This window comes from Hyla sarda, chromosome 2 (genome assembly GCF_029499605.1).
Source record: "Hyla sarda isolate aHylSar1 chromosome 2, aHylSar1.hap1, whole genome shotgun sequence".
NCBI lineage: Eukaryota > Metazoa > Chordata > Amphibia > Anura > Hylidae > Hyla > Hyla sarda.
In genome coordinates, this window is record NC_079190.1 from 273,632,970 (window position 1) to 273,658,719 (window position 25,750).

At 40.6% G+C, this 25,750-nt stretch overlaps 1 long non-coding RNA gene across 1 annotated transcript in view; it reads right to left on the minus strand.

Annotated features, from left to right (window-relative positions):
- Window positions 1-2,139: 2,139 nt before the first annotated feature.
- Window positions 2,140-25,750, minus strand: part of LOC130356097 (uncharacterized) — a 128,956-nt gene continuing 105,345 nt past the window's right edge. The window contains exon 3 of the long non-coding RNA XR_008888777.1: window positions 2,140-2,664. This is a non-coding gene — a long non-coding RNA (uncharacterized LOC130356097). The remainder of the gene's footprint in view (window positions 2,665-25,750) is intronic.

Sequence of the window (25,750 nt, forward strand, 5' to 3'; positions counted from 1 at the left end):
AGAAGATTTTATATCTCACATCAGTATGTTGGTTTAATCCATATCACTTTGATTCACAGATTTTTTTTCTTTTCATGATAAACAGTTATATGACTTATTTCTGTGCTTTAGGTAACCATTTATAAAAAAAAAAAAAAATTAATAAATAGAACAAAAAAAAGGAAGATGGTACCAGTCAAAAGAAGCATTCTTTTTTTTTTAATTACATTTGAAGGCTAACCGCCTGTCCAGATAATGGCTGACTGCCACTGGTCCATGACTTTTTACAGTTGACAGCTTTAATTCATTTAATAGGCTATACATGTTTGCAAGTAGCTCATTAAAGGGGTACTCTGGGGATGTCGACTTACCCTATCCACATAGTCTGATTGCAGGGGTTCGTCCACTGGGACCCCTGAGATCGCATGTATGGGACCCACAAACTCACCTTTCCTCATAGGCCCCTACCTTCCATGGTGAGAAGGAGTGACAGCTAAGATCCTTAGATCTATAAAAATGGATTGTACATCTATCAGAAATGGAATTCTGTTACCAGTGTGAACTGAGCTGTTTTGCATAATATATTTATAAGGATTGCAGTAACACATATTTTGCTATACACATTTATTCCCTTTGTGTGTATTGTACCAAAACCAAAAAAGGGAGGAAAAAAAGCAAAATGGACATAATGTCACACCAGACTCCAAAAGTGGACTGGACAAAATTATTGGCACCCTTAATTGAAAATTTGGTTGCACACCCTTTGGAAAAAATAACTGAAATCAGTGGCTTCCTATAACCATCAATAAGCTTCTTACACCTCTCAGCTGGAATGTTGGACCACTATTCCTTTGTAAACTGCTCCAGGTCTCTCTTATTGGAAGGGCTCCTTTTCCCAACAGCAATTTTAAGATCTCTCCACAGGTGTTCAATGGGATTTTAGATCTAAACTCATTGCTGGCCACAGAACTCTCCAATGCTTTATTGCCATTAGTTTCTGGGTGCTTTTTGACATATGTTTTGGGGTCATTGTTCTCCTGAAAGACCCAAGATTACAGATGCAAACCCAGCTTTCTGACACTGGGCTGTACAGTGGGACCTAAAATCCATTGGTAATCCTCAGATTTCATGATGCCTTGCTAACATTAAAGGCACCCTTTGCCAGAGGCAGATAAAACAACTCCAAAACATCATTGAACCTCCACCATATGTCACTGTAGGTACTGTGTTCTTTTCTTTGTAGGCCTCATTCCGTTTTTGGTAAACAGTAGAATGATGTGCTTTACCAAAAAGCTCTATCTTGGTCTCATCTGTCCACAAGATGTTTTCCCAGAAGAATTTTTTCACACTCAAGTTCATTTTGGCAAAATGTAGTCTTGCTTTTTTATGTCTCTGTGTCAGCAGTGGGGTCTTCCAGGGACAGATAGTTTGCACTGACATTGATGCTCCCTGAGCCTGCAGGACAGCTTGAATATCTTTGAAACATGTTTAGGGCTGCTTATTTAAGGCCACCATCCGGACTATCCTGCATTGACACAACGTTTGACAAACAACATTAATTCAAACCAATTTGTTAATATAAAGTGGCACAGATTTTACTGGTTAACTCTAGTAAAATGTGCTGTATAAATAAAGGCACATACACATTTATCTGTGAAAACTATTTTTATTTATTGGCTCATTTTTCTGTACCGCACAAATATATGTGATATAATTGCTAATAGCCATCTGTTATTCTGCGCGTATCATGCGTTTCAGGGACAGAAGTGTGAAATTGGCTTCTATGAGTATAACATGTTCCACATTTCACGTGCGAAAGGAGGTCAGGTAATTTCACAGTTAAAAAAAACAATGCAAATATAGCTGATAATTTTATATTGGAGGAGTACTTGTTAGCAGGAGCAAACCTAGGAGTGTAATACTGATAGTATCTAAGGTATGCAATATTCATGATTTCTAACCCGCTCACTTTTGAGCCTTAAGCTGAAAATCTCCACACAGCACTTTTATTGTATTGTGGCATCTGGGAACATCGAGACCTAGATGAAATCCCAAACAGAAAACCTGAAAAAGGAAGGACTCATCGGTTTATAGCTGACAGGTTTTAACAAAGGCTTAGCTTCCCAAAGAGACATAGCGGGATACAATTTATCAGTAATAATGTTTATTATTTAACTTAGGCGCCATAATCCTCTCTTTTCTATAAAGACCGATCTACGGCTGGAGATCAGCACACAAAATACATTTTCTTTTACCACATTTGAAGAGATAGTTCACTATTTTCAAGGTCAGTGTCACCTTTCTAGACAAATCCTTCTTAACTCACTGTGTGACCTATCATTTCTTATAAACTGATTGGTAGAGCTCAGTATGTCACCTGTCTTGATATTCATTCAGAGTAGATCTTTATGGCTCCAAGAGGACATGCAAAGAAGGTTGCAAGAAACATAAAAATCTTTGGAATTATTTGAACTTTGGTGCCTGACAATTCAGTACAGTTCACTTTTGCTATAAACATTAGTTCTTCCCATTTCTTGAAGAAGATCCAGTATATTTATTTTTTCATTGGAAAATCAAAGTCGGGAAATCTTGAAGTGTAAAACTTTCATGTCTACAATCTAACTATGTGCGTCCAAACAGTTTTTGAATTATGCAGCTATATGCATTATTCATCAGTAGCCTTTCCTGGAATAAACAACAACAAAAGCTATTAACATAATATGAAATGAAACAATTAGATGACATAGTTGCATAGTTACACAGTTAGTACACTGAAAAAAGACACATGTCCATCAAGTTCAACCAAGGAGAAGATGTGATTGGAGGAATGGGAGAGGATGTCATTTTATATTTCTGCATTTGCATGAATGTTATTTTGTTCTAGGAATCTATCTAACCCTGTTTTGAAGCCCTCAACTGTTTTTCTGCTGTGACCAGTTCCTGAGGTAGGCCGTTCCATAAATTCACAGTTCTTATGGTAAAAATAGATGTGATTAGGGATAGCTCAGTGTATTTAACCACAATGTATAAAAGCAAAATGCTAACAGTAACCATCTATACCCCGAGTGGAAAGGAGAAGCAAATAAAACAGTACTAGTAATCAAGGCTTATAAAAATATTAGAAACATAAATTATACATGCTTTTTATTTAATTCCTTCATATAATAAAAAAAATCAATATCTTATAATAATTATTATAAAAAAAAAAACAAGCATAGAACATATATACATATATCCACACTTCACTAGTAGTCTCTTGGCCTCAGGACAGGAGTAAGGACAAGTTCTCTTGGTCCATTATAACTAGTAGCAATGTTGTAAACTAAATAGTTCCTATATGACCAGTAGTTGTTGTGAAATTGCTCCTAAGAGTATTGTGTATTACATGTTTAATTTTTGTTAAAGAAAGTTTCTAGTATAGGTTTAATGGTCAAAGGGGTTGCTTCATCTCGTGATTTAACTTTTCTGGAATCCCTTTGACCTTACTGCCTGTTTGCTGGAGTTAAGTAAACACTGTAGCTTGTGGGGCTACACCATTTGCACAACTCCCATTAAAATTTATGGGAGTTTCGCAAATTCCTTAACTTCCTCCATTGGCTGCCTTCTCCTTTTCCGACCACCTCTGGTGGCCACAAATTATATAGTTTCTTGAAACCATCGTATGCTGAGGGATTCATACCATGGATGTGCAATCATATTCACATTCACATATGGAGGTGGCAGCATCGACATGAGGAGACCATATGGTGGCGCAATGACAGTGCCTAGAGGCGGTAGCATCAGCATGAGGAGACCTTAGAGTAGCACCGTGAGAGAGCCTGGAGATGGCAGCATCAGTATGAGGAGACCATAGAGCAGCACAATTAGAGAGCTTGGATGTGGCAGCATCAGCATGAGAAGACCATATGGAGGCACAATGAGAAAGCGTGGAGGTGGTAGCATTAGCATGAGGAGACCATAGAGCAGCAGAATGAGAGAGCCTGGAGGTGGCAGCATCAGCATGAGGAGACTATATGGCGGCACAATAACAGAGCCTGGAGGTGGTAGCATTAGCATGAGGAGACCATAGAGCAGCACAATGACATAGCCTTGAGATGGTAGTATTAGCATGAGGAGACCATAGAGCAGCACAATGACAGAACCTTAAGGTGGCAGCCGCAGCATGAGAGCATTGTCAACTGAGGGTTGAGCCTGAGGAACCTACCAACTGTTGACTGGGGGTGTCGGATGTCACTTGGGATGAAGTGGATGACCGAGTGAACCGATCAATCACGGCTGCTGGGTTGCTGGTTGAGACACGACTGCTAGCTGAACCGAGAGCTGAGACCTCTTACTGCGACTTCAGCTGCCACATGCCCCTACTCTTCTGCAACCTCTGCCTGATGAATTTAGGCCTCTGCCACTCCACTGTGCACGTCCTGGCACTACTCTGCCTGACATACTTATATGAGGGGAGTGCAATACGCTTAAAACAGTATTTGTCTAGAACAGCAGCAGGTGTGTACTATTGGCTGTCCTTTCACAGTATGTAGGCCCTTGACAGATTAACAGGTACAAAATAGTACACTACTTAGATGTACGTATGTGGTATGCACTTATGAGGGCAGAAAAATGCTCTACAGTACACTTAAAAAAAGTACCTGAGGACAACACCAGCCGGTGAGTACTTTTGCCTGGACTTTCACAGTATGTAGGCCCTTGACAGATTAATAGGTACAAAATAGTACACTACTTAGATGTACGTATGTGGTATGCACTTATGAGGGAAGAAATATGAGCTACAGGACACTTAAAAAAACGTATTTTAGTAAAACACCAGCTGGTGATCACTTTTGCAAGGACTTTCACAGTATCTAGGCCCTTGACAGATTAACAGGTACAAAATAGTGCACTACTTAGATGTACGTATGTGGTATGCACTTTTAAGGGCAGAAAAATGCTCTACTGTATGCTTCAAAAATTATTTGAGTGAAACACCAGCTGGTGATTACTTTTGGCTGTCCTTTCACACTATGCAGGCCCTTGACAGATTAACAGGTGCAAAATAGTACACAATAGTACATGTAGGTATGTGGAATGCACTTATGCATAGGTATGTGGAATACACTTATGCACTTATCCATAAAAATGCACTATAGTACACAAAAAAATAAATAATTGCCCACAACACCAGCAGTACACAACAATGCTGTAGCTCACAGTCACTGTGTACTAAACCCAAAATTGCTAAAATATTCTCTCTCAAATACTATTAGGAATGGACTGCTGGTTATGGATTATACCATCTACAGACTAGTATAACCAGCAGACCAGTTGTTGTGGAACAAAGACACAGATTTGCCCTTAACCCCTTAAGGACTCAGGGTTTTCAGTTTTTGCACTTTTTTTTTCCTCCTTACCTTTTAAAAATCATAATCCTTTCAATTTTCCACCTAAAAATCCATATTATGGCTTATTTTTTGCGTCACCAATTCTACTTTGCAGTAACATTAGTCATTGTATCCAAAATTTCACGGCGAAACGGAAAAAAAAATCATTGTACGACAAAATCGAAGAAAAAACGCCATTTTGTAACTTTTGGGGGCTTCCATTTCTACGCAGTGCATATTTAGGTAAAAATTACACCTTATCATTATTCTCTAGGTCCATACGGTTAAAATGATACCCTACTTATATAGGTTTGATTTTGTAGTACTTCTGGAAAAAAATCATAACTACATGCAGGAAAATTTATACGTTTAAAAATGTCATCTTCTGACCCCTATCATTTTTTAATTTTTCCACTTACAGGGCGGTATGAGGACTCATTTTTTGCGCCATGATCTGAAGTTTTTATCGGTAGGCATTTTTGTTTTGATCTGACTTTTTGATCACTTTTTATTCATTTTTTAATGGTATAAAAAGTGACCAAAAATACACTTTTTTTGACTTTGGAATTTTTTTGCGCGTACGCCATTGACCGTGCGGTTTAATTAATGATATATTTTTATAGTTCAGACATATACGCACATGGCAATACTACTTATGTTTATTTTTATTTTTTTACACTGCTTTATTTTTTTGATGGGAAAAGGGGGGTGATTCAAACTTTTATTAGGGAAGGGGTTAAATGACCTTTATTAACACTTTTCTTTTACTTTTTTTTTGCAGTGTTATAGGTCCCATAGGGACCTATAAAACTGTACACACTGATCTGTTGCACAGATCACTGGCGTGTATTAACACGCCTGTGATCAGTGTTATCGGCGCTTGACTGCTCCTGCCTGGATCTCAGGCACGGAGCAGTCATTCGTCGATCGGACACCGAGGAGGCAGGTAAGGGCCCTCCCGGTGTCCTGTAAGCTGTTCGGGACGCCGCGATTTCACCGCCGCGGTCCCGAACAGCCTGATTGAGCAGCCACTTTCACTTTCCCTTTAGAAGCGGCGGTTGACGCCACTTCTAAAGGGTTAATACCGCACATCGCCGCGATCGGCGATGTGTGGTATTAGCCGCGGGTCCCGGCCGTCTCTGCCCCTCTTTGTAATACAATACTGTTCACAGTGACTGAGGGGTTAATTGCTGCAGTAAGATTTAATTTCTGTGCAAAAATGCTGTGCTATATGTCCAGCAGAAGACTGAGGTGGCTAAGAGGTGAAATGTTGCTGCAACAAGCTTTTCTGTGTAACACAGACACAGCGATGTCCGTCCTATCTCTCTGCAGTGTAATGAATGATATGAGCCGCAAAATGGCCCGAATATATAGGGCTGTGACATCACAGGGGTGACAGGCTGCTGATAGGCTGCATCCTGCATGTGATTCAGGGTCATCCCAGCCTACTTCCCTTCCTGCCTTCTCTTCCCGCCTTCCCAGTGTTCCTTACCACATGCACTGATATGTGGATCCGCCAATTTAGATGCCCTGGAGCCTGGATGGCACTAAATGGAGTTAAATAAAGCAAATTTTTCCTGAAATTTGTAACAAATTCGGATTTGTCAGCTTCGATTCGCTCATCTCTATATATAATGGTTGGCATCAAAGTATATATCGGTCTCAAACTGTGGCCCTCCAGATGTAGCAAAACTTTAACTCACAGCATTCCAAGATAGCCAACAACTGTCCGGACATGCTGGGAGTGGAATGTTTGCAACATCTAGAGGAGGACCACAGTTTGAGACAACTGGAATATATGAAGTGAATAGGAGTTTATTAATACATATGGGGGGAGATTTATCAAAACCTTTGCAGAGGATAACTTGCCCAGTTGCCCATAGCAACCAATCAGCTTGCTTCTTTCATTTTTTAAAAGGCATGTGAAAAATGAAAGAAGCAATCTGATTGGTTGCTATGGGCAACTGGACAATTTTTCCTCTGCATAAGTTTTGATAAATCTCCCCCATAGTCTATACTCCAAACCTCATGTGTGACATATAATTGATAGGCTATTCACATATAGGAATATAAAAAAGTTTGTCACCATATACTGTAAGACTGACTATTTTCAGGTTTCTCTGCATTAATAGGTTGATGTCATCTATTGCTGATTTGATTTATTGCTGGTTCATCTTAATAGCAATACACTGTCTTTCTTAATTGCTTTTATAATTGTGCCATTGTTATTAACCTTCCAAGGTTTTTTTCATTTTTGCCCTTTCTTTTTCTCCTCCTCCTTTAGATGATGCTGTCAGCTTTGACAGTGGCAATCTAAAGGGTTAATAGCCGCGACTATTAACATCAACCCCCAGCAACAGGAATCAGCTGTGGGCTGGCCGGTGTGGCGCAGGCTTGAGTGGGGAGCCCGCGCCATACCTGCTTAAGGGGTTAAAATAACTCATTTTTAAAGGGGTACTCCAGTGGAAAACTTTTTTTCTTTCTTTTAAATCAACTGGTGCCAGAAAGTTAAACATATTTGTAAATTACTTCCCTTAAAAAATCATAATCCTTCTAGGACTTATTAGCTGCTGAATACTACAGAGGGAATTATTTTCTTTTTGGAACACGGTGCTCTCTGCTGACATCATGACCACAGTGCTCTCTGCTGACATCTCTGTACATTTTAAGAACTGTCCAGAGTAGAAGAAAATCCCCATAGCAAACATATGCTGCTCTGGACAGTTCCTAAAATGGACAGAGATGTCAGCAGAGAGCACTGTGCTTGTGATGTCAGCAGAGAGCACTGTGTTCCAAAAAGAAAATAATTTCCTCTATAGTATTTATCAGCTAATATGTACTGGAAGGATTAAGATTTTTTTTATAGAAGTAAGTTACTAATCTGTTTAACTTTCTGGCACCAGTTGATATAAAAAAATAAAGTTTTCCACCGGAGTACCCCTTTAACTGACACTAGTGTTGTGTAGCTTGGCATCATCAGCCTTTTTCTTTCTAATTTTATTGTGTGTATATACTGTAGGGGGTACACGGCTAGTACACTACGCCCTTTAGGGGCGGTGAGCCACTAGTTTTTATTAAGTTTATATGACATGAAAAGCATTTATTTACTGGAGTAGTGTCAATTTTAACTGTCCTGTTTGAGCACTTGAGTTATATGTTTTTTATTAGCAAGCTTTCGATGAACAGATGCACTTTTGCTATTGTAGCCTGCACGGGATATTTTCTGCCAACATCTTTCATGCGCGACTCAATAGGTCTATATATTATGGGATGTATTTTTTGCTTTCTCATCGGTATGTTGTAAATACCCACGCATGCTGAGCAGTCATTTTCTATTACAGATGATGCAGATCTTTTTTTGTCAGAGTAAACTTTGGGGCTACATTGTTTTGACAATGTATCAACAATATGCATTACGCTTACGCTCAGTCCCATGGAAAACTACAGGTAACATCTCTAGTTTTGCATGTATACCACTGAAGCCAGCAGTCACTGGTACATCATCACTGCATCCAAGTAAACAAACACAAACAGAGTTCACTTGAGCCATAGGCCCATTATCAGGTGATAATGTGTTTTTGTTTTTTTCTTGTTGTTTTTTATTTTTATTTTTTTTCTAATTTATCAAATTTTCATCATTAGCTAAATTTTTTAAAGATTATATGCACTGCTCAAAAAAATAAAGGTAACACTAAGATAGCACACCCTAGATCTGAATGAATGAACTAATTGAAATACTTTCGTCTATACATAGTTGAATGTGCTGACAACAAAATCATACAAAAATTATCAACGGAAATCAAATGTATCAACCTATGGAGGTCTGGATATGGAGTCACACTCAAAATCAAAGTGGAAAACCACACTACAGGCTGATCCAACTTTGATGTAATGTCCATAAAACAAGTCAAAATGAGTAGTGTGTGTAGCCTCTATGTGGCCCGTATGACCTCCCTACAACATCTGGGCATGCTCCTCATGAGGATGGTCTCCTGAGGGATGTCCTCCCAGACCTGGACTAAAGCATCTGCCAACTCCTGGACAGTCTGTGGTGCAACGTTGGTGGATATAGCGATTCAGGTCTGGGGAACGGGTGGGCCAGTCCATAGCATCAATGCCTTCCTCATGCAGGAACTGCTTACACACTCCAGCCACATGAGATCTAGCATTGTTTTGCATTAGGAGGAACCCAGGTCCAACTGCACCAGCATATAGTCTCACAAGGGGTTAGAGGATTTCATCTCGGTACCTAATGGTCAGTCAGGCTACCTCTGGCAAGCACATGGAGGGCTGTGCTTCCCCCCAAAGGAATGCCACCCCACACCATTGCTGACCAACAGCCAAACCGGTCATGCTGGAGGATGTTGCAGGCAGCAGAACGTTCTCCACAGGGTCTTCAGACTCTGTCACGTCTGTCACATGTGCTCAGTGTGATTCTGCTTTCATCTGTGAAGAGCACAGGGAGCAGGTGGCAAATTTGCCAATCATGGTGTTCTCTGGCAAATGCCAAACGTCCTGCTCGGTGTTGGGCTGTTGTAAGACTCACTTTTCAGAAGACAGGAAAACCGTTGGATGTGAATCCGCTGGACCTGTGTGGCAGATGACTCGGATCGTACCAGGGAGAAGAGTCTAAGGTACCGCTGGTTTTCACCAGAGCACACCACAAGGTGGGATGGACTTGCTGCAGCAGGTGGCACCCAGGTCGCTACACCTGTCACGGCTCGACCACACAGGCAGCTGAGGAGATGCGAGGCACAGGAGGGATAAGGCAGCTTGTAGTCTGGATAGCAGAAGATCAGGGCAGGATGCACAGTAGCGTAGTCAAGATGTAGCAGGAGTTCAGTCAAAGTCACAAAGCAAGGGATCAGATACACGGCAAGGCAATAGTGAGGAACCCTTTCTCTAAGCCACAAGGCAACAAAGATCCAACAGGGGATTGAGGAGAGTTGAGGAATTTATAAATGAGCCACAGGTGAATTACACTAATGAGCATAATGGCCCTTTAAATCTTAAAGCTCTGGCGCACGCCCTATGGGACGGGGACACGCGAGCCGGAGCGGAGAGGCAGAGGCGGAGGCAGAAGAAACACCCGGAGAGTGACGGTCTGGGGCTCGCATGCAGCTGGAGGTGCTCCTCCTGCTCTTCCTTGCACAAAGGTAGGTAGCGGTCCTGCTGCTGGGTTGTTGCCCTTTTATGGCCTGCTCCATGTCTTCTGATGTACTGGCCTGTCTCCTGGTAGCTCCTCTATGCTCTGGACACTACGCTGACAGACACAGCAAACCTTCTTGCCACAGCTCGAATTGATGTGTCATCATGGATGAGCTGCACTACCTGAGCCACTTGTGTGGGTTGTAGACTCAGTCTCATGCTACCACTAGAGTGAAAGCACTGCCAGCATTCAAAAGTGACCAAAACATCAGCCAGGAAGCATAGAAACTGAGAAGTGGTCTGTGGTCACCACCTGCAGAACCACTCCTTTATTGGGAGGTATCTTGCTATTTGCCTATAATTTCCACATGTTGTCTGTTCCATTTGCACAACAGCATGTGAAATTGATTGTCAATGAGTGTTGCTTCCTGAGTGTACAGTGTGATTTCACAGAAGTGTGATTGATTTGGAGTTGCCTTGTGTTGTTTAAGTGTTCCCTTTATTTTTTTTGAGTAGTATATATATATATATTTATTTATTTATAGATAGATATATCTATCTATCTATATATCTATCTATCTATCTATCTATCTATATATATATATATATATATATATATATCTATCTATCTATCTATATATATATATATATATATATATATATATATATCTGTATATCTATATATATATATATATATATATATATATATATATATATTTATTTATTTATTTTTTCCTCAGTTTACACAGTGAATATCTCGAGTTTCTACTTTTAAATCTTGTCTTTGGTTTGGTAAAAGTCTTACCAAATTCATGTTTTTTTCTTTTTAGTTTTTTTTGTCAAATATGCCAAAAAATGACAAGAGATGGACTGGCTAATTCTGGGCACTTGCCATGCTAAGAAATACCCCCTAGGCACTTAAGGTTTATTTATTACATTAACAAAATTTACTAATTAGTGTACAAAAGTTTTAGGCAGGAGTGGAAAAAGTGTTTTAAAAATAGAAGTGTTATTTAGTTTATTTTTATCAATAAACAAAATGCTAAGTGAATGAACAGAAAAGAACTGTAAATCAGATTAAATTAATATCATACTCAGTGTGACCTGACCCTCAACAGGACGGGCCTTAATAAAGTTTGATTCTTTGAAACTGTGCAGTTGTACCTAGAAGAATTTATGCTGTTTTAAAGGCAAAGGGGTTAAGGCCGTCCCGTTGAGGGTTCGTTAGGCTCTTTCTTTTGCTCTTAATGGAACGGGTTGAAGCACAACGGGCTGTACCAAGTCCCGATAGATCCCATTAACCCCTTAACGACGTAGGACGTATATTTACATCCTGCGTTGGCTCCCGCCATATGAAGCGGGGTCACGCTGCGACCCCGCATCACATCGCGTCGGTCCCGGCGCTCATCAACGTCCGGGACCTGCGGCTAATACCACACATCGCCGATCGCGGCAATGTGCGGTTTTAACCCTTTAGAAGCGGCGGTCAAAGCTGACCGCCGCTTCTAAAGCGAAAGTGAAAGTATCCCGGCTAGTCAGTCGGGCTGTTCGGGACCGCCGCAGCGAAATCGCGGCGTCCCAAACAGCTTACAGGACACCAGGGGGGCCCTTACCTGCCTCCTCGGTGTCCGATCGACGAATGACTGCTCCATGCCTGAGATCCAGGCAGGAGCAGTCAAGCGCCGATAACACTGATCACAGGCGTGTTAATACACGCCAGTGATCAGCATAGGAGATCAGTGTGTGCAGTGTTATAGGTCCCTATGGGACCTATAACACTGCAAAAAAAAAGTTTAAAAAAGTGTTAATAAAGGTCATTTAACCCCTTCCCTAATAAAAGTTTGAATCACCCACCTTTTCCCATAAATAAAAAAAATAAACATATGTGGTATCGCCGCGTGCGTAAATGTCCGAACTATAAAAATATATCATTAATTAAACCGCACGGTCAATGGCGTACGTGCAAAAAAATTCCAAAGTCCAAAAAAGCATATTTTGGTCACTTTTTATACCATTAAAAAAATGAATAAAAAGTGATCAAAAAGTCAGATCAAAACAAAAATGCCTACCGATAAAAACTTCAGATCATGGCGCAAACAATGAGTCCTCATACCGCCCTGTAAGTGGAAAAATAAAAAAGTTATAGGGGTCAGAAGATGACATTTTTAAACGTATAAATTTTCCTGCATGTAATTATGATTTTTTTCCAGAAGTACTACAAAATCAAACCTATATAAGTAGGGTATCATTTTAACCGTATGGACCTAGAGAATAATGATAAGGTGTAATTTTTACCGAAATATGCACTGCGTAGAAATGGAAGCCCCCAAAAGTTACAAAATGGCGTTTTTTCTTCGATTTTGTCGTACAATGATTTTTTTTTCCGTTTCGCCGTGAATTTTTGGATACAATGACTAATGTTACTGCAAAGTAGAATTGGTGACGCAAAAAATAAGCCATAATATGGATTTTTAGGTGGAAAATTGAAAGGGTTATGATTTTTAAAAGGTAAGGAGGAAAAAACGAAAGTGCAAAAACGGAAAAACGCTGAGTCCTTAACCCCTTAAGGACCGGGGTTTTTTCCATTTTTGCATTTTCGTTTTTTGCTCCTTGCCTTTAAAAAATCATAACTCTTTCAATTTTGCACCTAAAAATCCATATGATGGCTTATTTTTTGCGCCACCAATTCTACTTTGCAATGACATCAGTCATTTTGCCCAAAAATCTACGGTGAAACGGAAAAAAAAATCATTGTGCGACAAAATTGAAAAAAAAAACGCCGTTTTGTAACTTTTGGGGGCTTCCGTTTCTACGTAGTACATTTTTCGGTAAAAATGACACCTTATCTTTATTCTGTAGGTCCATACAATTAAAATGATACCCTACTTATATAGGTTTGATTTTGTCAGACTTCTGGAAAAAATCATAACTACATGCAGGAAAATTAATACGTTTAAAATTGTCATCTTCTGACCCCTATAACTTTTTAATTTTTCCGTGTATGGGGAGGTATGAGGGCTCATTTTTTGCGCCGTGATCTGAAGTTTTTAATGGTACCATTTTTGCAATGATAGGACTTATTGATTTTTATTCATTTTTAAATGATATAAAAAGTGACCAAAAATGCACTATTTTGGACTTTGGAATTTTTTTGCGCGCACGCCATTGACCGAGCTGTTTAATTAATGTTATATTTTTATAATTCGGACATTTCCGCACGCGGTGATTTTTATTTTTATTTACACTGTGTTTTTTTTATTAGAAAAGGGGGGTGATTCAAACTTTTAATAGGGAAGGAGTTAAATGATTGGCTCAGCACAAGTTCACACCTTAAGCATCACCACTTAGCTTGGGGATATGTTACTGTTGCGTAATATCCGGATTCATCTCTATGGAGAAGACTTTCTACAGTTGGCAAGACATCATTCCCACAGGATAATAGTCCTACTGTAAATACATCACGTATATATCTTCAAGTGCCATTTACTATAGATGATGATGCTTAGATACAATTCACACTGATATTGCATTTTCTATTAATTACTCATGCTAAGTAGTGTTGTTCACAGATTCCAAGCGCAATCCACACTACCAATGCATTGATTAGTGATGAGCGAACTTTTAAAAAATTTGATTCTGCCGATTTGTTTTGATCCAAATTTATTTGTGGCAAATCTATAATAAAAACGGCTATTTCTGGATTACAGAGAGCCTCAATAGGGGTGTAGAACACTTTGCTTTGTTCTAACATGCATATGGAGTGTGATGGGGTAGTGAAATAATACTGTTATTAAGTATGACATGCATCTATCGCTTTTAGAATCACTGCTGCAGAGCGGCACAATGTCAGAGCCTGGAGGTGGCATCAGTATGAGGAGACCATATAGTGGCTAAATGGCACAGTGTGGAGGTGTTGGCAGCATGAGGAGACCATATAGTGGCTAAATGACACAGCGTGGAGGTGTTGGCAGCATGAGGAGACCATATAGTGGCTGAATGACAAAACTTGGATGTGGCTGAAGCATGAGGAGACTATATAGTGGCTGAATGACACAGCTTGGATGTGGCTGAAGCATGAGGAGACCATATAGTGGCTGAATGACACAGCACGGAGGTGTTGGCAGCATGAGGAGACCATATAGTTGCTGAATGATACAGACTGGAGCTGGCAGAACATGAATAGACAGTAGGGCTTCACAATTCCTAAGATTAAAAGATGAATTTAGAAATTTCAATTGAAGATTTATGGTAGCTATTGCTACCATAAAACTTTTTAGGCCCAGGCCCAGCAGCATCAGTAAACCATATGTTGGCTGAATGACACAGCCTGGAGTTGACTGAAGCATTAGGAGACCATATAGTGTCTGAATGGCACAGCCTGGAGTTGGTGGCAGATGAAGAGACAAAAGGGCCTCACAATCTCTAAGAAAAAAAAGATGAATTTTGAAATTTTCATTGAAGATGTATGGTACCTAGTGCTACTGTAAACATATATAGGTAATGTCCTAGGCCCAGAAGCATCACTTAACCATGTAGTTGCTGAATGACACAGACTGGAGCTAGTGAAGCATCAGTAAACCATATACCGGATGAATGGCACAGTCTGGAGGTGGCTGAAGCATCAGTAAAATATATATTGGATGAATGGAACAGCCTGGAGGTGGCTGAAGCATCTGAAGACCATATATTGGATGAATGTCACAGCCTGGAGGTGGCTGAAGCATCAGTAAACAATATATTGGATGAATGGCACCGCCTGGAGGTGGCTGAAGCATAAGTAAACCATATATTGGATGAATGACACAGCCTGGAGCTGTTGGCAGCATGAGGAGACCATATAGTTGCTGAATGAAACAGCCTGGAGCTGGCAGCAGCATGAGCAGACACTAGGGATTCACAATCCCTTAGATTAAACTATTAATTTATAATAATTTTTTTAGGCCCAAGCCCAGGCCCAGCGGCATGAGTAAACCATATATTGGCTGAATGACACAGCCGGGAGGTGCTAAAGCATGAGGAGACCATATAGTGGCTGAATGGCACAGCCTGGAGTAGGCTGAAGCATGAGAAGAGACCATATAGTGGCTGAATGAGACAGCCTGGAGGTGGCAGCAGCATTAGGAGTCCTGAAAGTGACCCGGTGACAGAGTGGTGCGGTGGGTGGCAATATCAGTATCCAGTGACGAAGATGGGTGAAAAAAGGTCTGATGCGGAGGAATGTTTGTAACTGGGGAGCAGCGCCTTAAATCTATTTGGCACTATCCTTTTTTGTGAAGTGTTAGTGTGGCACCATGGTCAATCTACTCTGATGCATCAGGCATGGGTGGTTGGAAATCCTGGCTGATCCATGCCTGATTCATCTTCACAAAGGTCAGTCTCTCCACATTTTTCTTGGACAGACGAGTTCTCCTTGGGGAGACTATGGCCCCCGCCGCACTAAACACCCGCTCTGATGGCACTCTACTGGCCGGGCAGGACAGCTTTTCCAGGGCAAACTCTGCTAGTTGTGGCCACAAATCAAGTTTGGCAGTCCAGAAGTCCAGTGGATCTTCAATGTGTGTTGGCATGGCATGTCAAGGTATGCCACCCCCTGCTGGTTAAGGTCCTGCTCCAGGTGTACCGGCTGCTGATGAGTTGCTTCACTATGCAGGGGAAGAAAGGTACTCATCAGCGACTGTAGACTCAGGCTGCTGCTGACGGAGGTGGTACTGCTCCTGCCACCCCACCCCTCCTCAGCAGCCATGGCAGGGGAAGGTGAGCACAGGGGGCATCCCGATTGGGACCTGCGAGAGGATAGACGATGGTGCCGATAGGCATTGGCCAACTGACTACATAGGATGCCACTGTAGTAGATCACTTTGTCCTCCCTCCCAGTGGGTGTAAAAAAGGCCTTTATTTTGTGGCGGAAGCGAGGGTCCAATAAGGTGGAGATCCAGAAGTCATCCCGCTGCCGAATGGTGACAATTCGTCTGTCACTACACAAGCAAGAGCATGCATCGTGCCATTTGTGCAAGTGACTCGGAGGGACTCCCTGCCTCCATCTCCACTGCATACTGCCAGGGTGTGTCTGGGTCCTCTGTCTTGCCTTCCTCATAACCCTCTAGTTCCTCTGGCTGCTCCTGCTCCTCCTCTCCTGTCAGATTACTAGAAAAACTAGCCATTTGGCAAAACCTAAACTGTGTTCCACTGTGCCCCTCCCCCTCCTCCTCCTCTTCCAGTTCAGCCCCCACAGGGCTCATGTGGCTGTGAGATGTAGGCGCCACATCTCCAGTGCCCTGACCAGCCATCGTTTCCAACACATGTTGTAAAAAATGAAGCAATGGAATGACGTCGTTCATCTTGTAATCCTGGCAACTTACTAATAATGTGGCTTCGTTAAAGGGCCTGAGCAAACGGCAGGTGTCATGTATGAGCTGCCACTGGTTCACATTGAAGTTACACAGGGGAGTACCCCTATCCGCTTGGATCATCAAGAAATCGGTGATGGCTTTTCTCTGTTTGTACAGTCGGTCCAACAGATGGATATGCTGCAGCTCAAGGAGGGTGTGCTTTGTGGTGTACGAGTACAAGTGACTGAAGTGCATGCAAATGAGGGGAACACTTCTGGAACTGTTTCACAACCAGATTGAACACGTGTGCCATGCAGGGCACATGGCTCAGCTTTCCCAGTCGCAGCGCATGCAAGACGTTCTTCCCGTTGTAAGTCACCATAATTCCCATTTCCAGTTTTCATGGAGTAAGCCATGCTCCGATTTTTTTACGAATGGCTTTTAACAGTTCCTCCCCTGTGTGACTTCTTTCGCCAAAGCAAACAATGTGAAGAACAGCGTGACACCTCCATGCCCTGCACACATGGTATGCTGAAGGGCCACTGAGACTTGTATGGGGAAAGTAGGCTGAGGACACGGTGGAAGATGAGGAGGCGGCATGACCTGTCCAAGTTGGTGTTGTGGCTGTGCAAGAACCACATTCACCCAGTTAGCCATAAAGGACATGTATTGTCCTTGACCATGGTTAAAGCCCCAGACTTCGGCACTGCCATGCATTTTTGTACACACGGACAGGCTCAAGGACTGGTCCACCTTCTCTTCCACAAAATTGTGCAGGGCTGGTACTGCCTTCGCAAAGAAATGACTCTCTCCACCTCGGCTCGGCACAAGCCATCAGTTCTCTGAAAGGTGCAGAGTCCACCACTTGAAAAGGAAGGGACTGCCACACCAGCAACTTGGACAGGAGCACATTCAGCTTCTGTGCCATTGGATGAGTGGGCACATACTGTTGTCTCTTGGACATGGCTTTGCTGATGGATTGTTGGCAGAATGGCTGAGTAAATGTAGGAGGGAGCAGGTGCATCTGGAGCGACAGAAGGAGGGTATGACACACAGCTCCCTTCGGCTGAGGTGGTGGAGCCTTGGCTGGCTGAAAGAGGGAGCGGTGTGCCACTGGGTGATGCAGCAGGCTGGACCACTACATCGGAACCACTGTTCTCCCAGGCTGCTTTATGGTGGCGAAGCATATGTTGATGCAGGGCCATGGTGCCAACATTGTGAATAGAGGAGCTGAACCCACAGGATAAGATACTTCTGTAGGAGAGGGAACAGCATAGGACAAAGGCAATGGGAGGACAGGGACTGCTCCTTTGCCATGCCAACTGAGGGTTGTGTCTGAGGAATCCACTGACTGTTGACTGGGGGTATCAAATGTCACTTGTGATTAAGTGGATGACTGTGTTAACCAATCGATGACGGTAGATGGGTTGTTGGTCGAGACACGTCTGCTAGCTGATACCGGCAGCTCAGGCCTCTCATTGCGACGCCTACTGCCACTCACCCCTAGTCTGCTGCAACCTCTGCCTGATGAATTTAGGCCTCTGCCACTCCTCTGTGCGCGTTGTGTGTACTTTTGCCGGTGTGTACTATTTCCTTGACTTTCACAGTATCTAGGCCCTTGACAGATGAACAGGTACAAAATAGTATATTACTTAGATGCAGGTATGTGGTATCTACTTACTTGAGAGAAATTGGGTTACAAATTTTGGGGGGGCTTTTTCTCATATTACCCCTTGTAAAAATTTAAAAACTGGGTTTACAAGAACATGCAAGTGTAAAAAATTAAGATTTAGAATTTTCTCCTTCACTTTGCTGCTATTCCTGTGAAACACCTAAAGGGTAAACAAACTTTATGAATGTCATTTTGAATACTTTGAGGGGTGCAGTTTTTATAATGGGGTCATTTATGGGGTATTTTTAAATATGAAGGCCCTTCAAATCCAGTTCAAAACTGAAGTGGTCGCTGAAAAATTCAGATTTTGAAAATTTTGTGAAAAATTAGAAAATTGCTGCTCAACTTTGAAGCCCTCTTCAAAAAGTAAAAACATGTCAACTTTATGATGCAAACATAAAGTAGACATATTGTATATGTAAATCAATATATAATTTATTTGGAATGTCTGTTTTCCTTACAAGCAGAGAGCTTCAAAGTTATAAAAAAGCTACATTTTCAATTTTTTCATAACATTTTGGAATTTTTCACCTAGAAATTATGCAAGTATTGACGAAAATTTACCACTAACATAAAGTAGAATATGTCACGAAAAGACATTCTCGGAATTAAATTTATAAGTAAAAGCATCTCATAGTTATTAATGCAGAGGTCAGATTTGCAAAAAATGCTCCCATCCTTAGGGTCAAAGTGGGCTCCGTCCCCAAGGGGTTAATAAACGTATTGGAGTAAAACACCAGCTGGTGATTACTTTTGACTGCCTTTTCACAGTATGTAGGCCCTTGACAGATTAACAGGTAGAAAATAGTACACTACTTAGATGTAGGTATGTGGTATGCACTTATGAGGGCAGAAAAATGTGCTATTGTACTCTTCAAAAATTATTTGAGTAAAACACCAGCTAGTGATTTATTTTGGCTGTCCTTTGACAGTATGTAGGCCCTTGACAGATTAACAGTTACGAATTAGTACACCACTTAGTTGTAGGTATGTGGTATGCACTTATGAGGGCCAAAAAATGCGGTACAGTGCGCTTAAAAAAAACTATTTTGGTAAAACACCAGTCGGTGATTACTTTTGCCTGGACATTCACAGTATCTAGGCCAGTGTTTCCCAAACACAGTCCTCAAGCACCCCCAACAAGTCATGTTTTCTGGATTTCCTTAGTCTTTCATAGCTAATATAACTGTGGTGATGCCCGATTCACTGACCATAATTATATCACCTGTGAAAGACTAAGGAAATCCAGAAAACATGACCTGTTGGGGGTGCTTGAGGACCAGGTTTGGGAAACACTGAACTAGGCCCTTGACAGATTAACAGGTACAAAATAGTACACTACTCAGATGTAGGTATGCGGTATGCACTTATGAGGGCAGAAAAATTTAGTACAGTAAGCTTAAATTTTTTTTTATTTAAGTAAAACACCAGCCGGTGATTACTTTTGCCTGGACTTTCACAGTATGTAGGCCCTTAACAGATTAACAGGCACAAAATAGTATACCACTTAGATGTAGGTATGTGGTATGCACTTATGAGGGCAGAAAAATTCAGTACAGTACACTTAAAAAAACGTATTTTAGTAAAACACCAGACGGGGATTACTTTTGCCTGAACTTTCGCATTATCTAGGCCCATGACAGATTAATATTTACAAAATAGTACACTACTTAGATGTACGTATGTGGTATGCACTTATGAGGGCAGAAAAATGCGGACAGTACACTTAAAAAAACATATTTTAGTTAAAAAAACAGCCGGGAATTACTTTTGCCTGGACATTCACAGTATCTAGGCCCTTGACAGATTAACAAGTACAAAATAGTACAATACTTAGATGTAGGTATGTGGTATGCACTTATGAGTGCAGAAAATGCGCTATTGTACGCTTCAATAATTATTTGAGCAAAACACCAGCCGGTGATTACTTTTGGCTGTCATTTCACAGTATGTAGGCCTTTGACAGAATAACAGGTACAAAATAGTACACCACTTAGATGTAGGTATGTGGTATGCACTTATGGGGGCAGAAAAATGCTGTACAGTTCACTTTAAAAAAACGTATTTTAGTAAAACACAAGCCAGCGATTTTGTTTGCCATGACTTTCACAGTATCTAGGCCCTTGACAGATTAACAGGTACAAAATAGTACACTACTTAGATGTATGTAAGTGGTCTGCACTTATGAGGGCAGGAAAATGTGCTCTGGTACACTTAAAAAAACATATTTTAGTTAAAAAAACACAAATAGTACACTACTTAGATGTACGTATGTGGTATGCACTTATGAGGGCAGAAAAATGCGGACAGTACACTTAAAAAAAACATATTTTAGTTAAAAAAAACAGCCAGGAATTACTTTTGCCTGGACATTCACAGTATCTAGGCCCTTGACAGATTAACAAGTACAAAATAGTACAATATTTAGATGTAGGTATGTGGTATGCACTTATGAGTGCAGAAAATGCGCTATTGTACGCTTCAATAATTATTTGAGCAAAACACCAGCCGGTGATTACTTTTGGCTGTCATTTCACAGTATGTAGACCTTTGACAGAATAACAGGTACAAAATAGTACACCACTTAGATGTAGGTATGTGGTATGCACTTATGGGGGCAGAAAAATGCTGTACAGTTCACTTAAAAAAACTTATTTTAGTAAAACACCAGCCGGTGATTTTGTTTGCCATGACTTTCACAGTATCTAGGCCCTTGACAGATTAAGAGGTACAAAATAGTACACTACTTAGATGTATGTAAGTGGTCTGCACTTATGAGGGCAGGAAAATGTGCTCTGGTACACTTAAAAAAGTATCTGAGTACAACGCTGTGTACTTTTGCCCGGAATTTCACAGTATCTAGGCCCTTGACAGATTAACAGGTACAAAATAGTACACTACTTAGATGTACTTATGTGGTATGCACTTATGAGGGCAGAAAAATGTGCTACAGTACACTTAAAAAGTATCTGAGTGAAAAAAACAGCCGTTGATTACTTTTGCATGGACTTTCACAGTATCTAGGTCCTTGACAGATTAACATGCTTAAAATAGTATGCTACTTAAAGGTAGGTATGTGATATGCACTTATGAGGGCAGAAAAATGCGCTACAGTACGCTTAATAAACGTATTGGAGTAAAACACCAGCCGGTGATTACTTCTGGCTGTCCATTCACAGTATCTGGGCTCTTGACAGATTAATAGGTACAAAATAGTACACTACTTAGATGTACTTATGTGCTATGCACTTATGAGGGCAGAAAAATGCGCTACAGTACACTTAAAAAAGTATCTGAGTAAAAACACCAGACAGTGAATAATTTTGCCTGGACTTTCACAGTATCAAGGCCCTTGACAGATTAACAGGTTTAAAATAGTTCACTACTTAGGTTTAGGTATGTGATATGCACTTATGAGGGCAGAAAAATGCGCTATAGTACGCTTAATAATTGTATTGGAGTAATACACCAGCGGGTGATTACTTTTGGCTATCCTTTCACAGTATGTAGGCCCTTGACAGATTAGCAGGTACAAAATAGTACACTACTTAGATGTAGGTATGTTGTATGCACTTATGGGGCAAAAAAATGCAGTACAGTATGCTTAACATAACTTATTTTAGTAAAACACCAGCCGTTGATTACTTTTGCCTGCACTTTCACAGTATCTAGGCCCTTCACAGATTAACAGGTCCAATATAGTACACTACTTAGATGTACGTATGGGGTATCCACTTATGAGGGCAGAAAAGTGCAGTACAGAACGCGTAATAAAAAAAGGGATTTTTGCACAGCACCAGCACTACACAACAATTCTGCAGCACAAAAAAATGTGTACTAAACACAAAGACTATTAGGAATGGACTGCTGGGTAGTATACCGTCTACAGACTAGTATAACCAGAAGATGATTTGTTGTGGAACAAAGACACAGAATTGCCCTGAAAAATTATTTCTGCCTCCTCTGCTAAGGTTTATGAAGCCGATGCAGTTTGTTGAAATGTATGAGGCAACACACAGCTATCTGCCCCTCTCTGTAATACAATGCTGAAGAGAGTGACTGGGAGGTTAATGGCTGCAGTAAATATCCTTTTCAGTGAAAAAAACACCGCTCTCTGTCCACCAGAATGCTGATGTGACTAGGATGTGAAACGCTGCTGTAATAAGCTTTTCTGTGTAACACTCACACAGCAATGTCTATCCTATCTTAGCGTAGCATGTACTTGGAGCATAATACACACTGATATTGAATTTAAATAAGATGGCCACAGCATATATATGTCGAACACGATTTACACTGACGTGATGTTTCCATTTCTAAGGTGATGTCATGTATTTTTATTATTATTCATCCACTCAAGACATAATTCACACTGCTGCTCTGTCAGTGCTTTCAATGACCACAGTATATACTCCGAGATAGGTTCACAGTCTGTGCATAACATAGCTTATACTCGGGGCATAATTCACACTGATCTTGTGTTCGAATTCAAAAGTAGAAGAATTCACAATCACTGTTGGTGAATTTTAAGTACTTACGGTACTGTAGAAAGTCTTCTCCATAGGGATGAATCCGGATATTACGCATCAGTAACAGATCCCCTAGCTAAGTGGTGATGCTTAAGGTGTAAACTTGTGCTGAGCCTTACATATTCTATTAGTGAAACATCCATAGACTTTGGTATCCCAAGATGGATGCACTGCTATAAATGAAGGACAGCAATCTGATGGCGACCTAACCTGAATATCTTTTAATGTTTTTAGCTATTTTTTCTTGATTTTTGACACATTATTGCTATTTTTCATACTAGCATAATAAAAGCTAAGTTTTAAGGTTCCCTGTACAGTCACTATTTTTCTAGTACCTGTATTAATAGACAGATCGCCCCGGGTGTAACTCCTGACAGCCGATGCGATTGTCCTTTCTATTGCACAGATGGAGTGGCTTTCTCCTGCGCTCGCATCTTTGCACTATACTCCGGTCGGCCAGTGATGTGAGTAGAATTCACATCACTTATTCATATTTCCCGCAGAGAGTTGTAATTGGCCATATGGTTCCAGCCACTCACAGCTCTTTGTGGGAAATATGAATAATAGGTATATATAGGGCATATACTCATACTACAGTGGGACCAGAGAAGAGCGGCTGGCCGCCCACATCTATACATTATACAGGACGATCACATTGGGTGCCAGAAGTGGCACCCGTTGCGATCTGTCTATTAATGCAGGTACTACAGCTCCCAGCATGGAGCAGAGCGTGGTCCATGTTGGGAACAGTAGTACCTGCAGTTGAGGACAGATCATAGCGGGTTTCACTCCTGACACCCGATGCAATCGTCCTATCTAGATGCGAGAAAGCCGCCCGCATCTATACATTATATAGGATGATTGCAGCGGGTGTTAGGAGTGACGCCCAGGGCGATCTGTCGATTAGTACAAGTACTACTACTCCCATCATTGATCAGTCTGTTCCATGCAGGGAGTAGTAGTACTACCTAAAAAAAATAAAAAAGAAATAGAGAAAAAAGTGAAACACACATACACACACTGTATTAAACACAATATTAAAATACATTACTAATAAAAAATAAAAATAAATTAATTATAAAAAAATATATATTATTTTTACATTTAAATGACCCCTTTCTACAGTTTTATCATTGTTGGCTAAATTTTTAGGTCTCTGCCTGCCCACATAAATTGATCCCTGTTTAAAAATTTACATTAACATTTATTTATTTTTTTTGTCTTTCAATTTTCCAGAGCAGGCAGGTAACAGAAAATTCAGCACTCAATATCAACAATGAATATGGAGTGTACTTCATAATTTTTTTTCTAGTTTTCATTCTAAATGCAAATTTTTTTATTTTCAATTTACTTTTTTAGCCCCATTTATTTTATTTAATTTTTTTCAGGCATTTAGATGTGCTACCATAAATAATTGTGGGGGTCAAAGACGAGCCAAGGACAAGGACAACAGTAGGCAAAAAAAGGCTGAGTTTCCCCAATTTACCAAAAATCCATAAATTTACAGAGGTCTTCTATCAAAAATCAAAGATACTCCCAATTGTAATTTGCAGAGGCAGATGGCCGGGACAATAATGTTTGTATTTATTTAATATAATTGTGAAGAACGATGTCATTGTAATTAATAATGTCAAATTAAACTTTTTTCACACTTTTTTAGTCCCCTTGGGGGACTTTTATGAGGAATCATTAGATTCCTCATACAGATCAATGTAGTTCCATAGCACTACATTGATCTGTGTGCTCTGCGCTCAACTAATAAAGCCTGGTCCAGCCAGGCTTTATCAATTTGAGAGCCGTTGTAGTGCCATATTTTGTGTTTTGCCATGGAATGTGTTACATGACTCAGCACTTTCCAGTGCAGACAGCTCTATTGGCAGATACGCACACACTCGCCCTCTACCATTGGTTCCTGGAGGGGCTAGGTGCGCGGGTCACGATCCATCCCACTGGATACCAGGAAGTGTTTCAATGTCCCTTTAGACTCCGTTATCAGCTTTGACAGCGGCAATGTAAAGGGTTAATAGCTGGCCGCGGCGATTGGCTATTAATGCTGGCCCTATTAATGAGCCATACATGTCCTTGGCCATTAACCAGTTAAACGAACACTAAACAGCTTCCCTCTTTTGACATGTGTTCCTTTAACCCCTTGGGGACGGAACCCATTATGACCCTAAGGACGGGAGCATTTTTTGCAAATCTGACCACTGTCACTTTAAGCATTAATAACTCTGGGATGCTTTTATTTATAAATTTGATTCCGAGATTGTTTTTTCGTGACATATTCTACTTTATGTTAGTGGTAAATTTTCGGCGATACTTGCATCCTTTCTTGGTGAAAAATGCAAAAATTTCATGAAAAATTTGAAAATTTAGCATTTTTCTAACTTTGAAGCTCTCTGCTTATAAGGAATATGGATATTCCAAATAAATTATACATTGATTCACATATACAATATGTCTACTTTATGTTTGCATCATAAAATTGATGAGTTTTTACTTTTGGAAGACATCAGAGGGCTTCAAAGTTCAGCAACAATTTTCCAATTTTTCGCAAAATTTTCAAAATCTGAATTTTTCAGGGACCAGTTCAGGTTTGAAGTGAATTTGAAGGGTCTTCTGGTTAGAAATACCCGATAAATGACCCCATTATAAAAACTGCACCCCTCAAAGTATTCAAAATGATATTCAGTAAGTGTTTTACCCTTTAGGTGTTTCACAGGA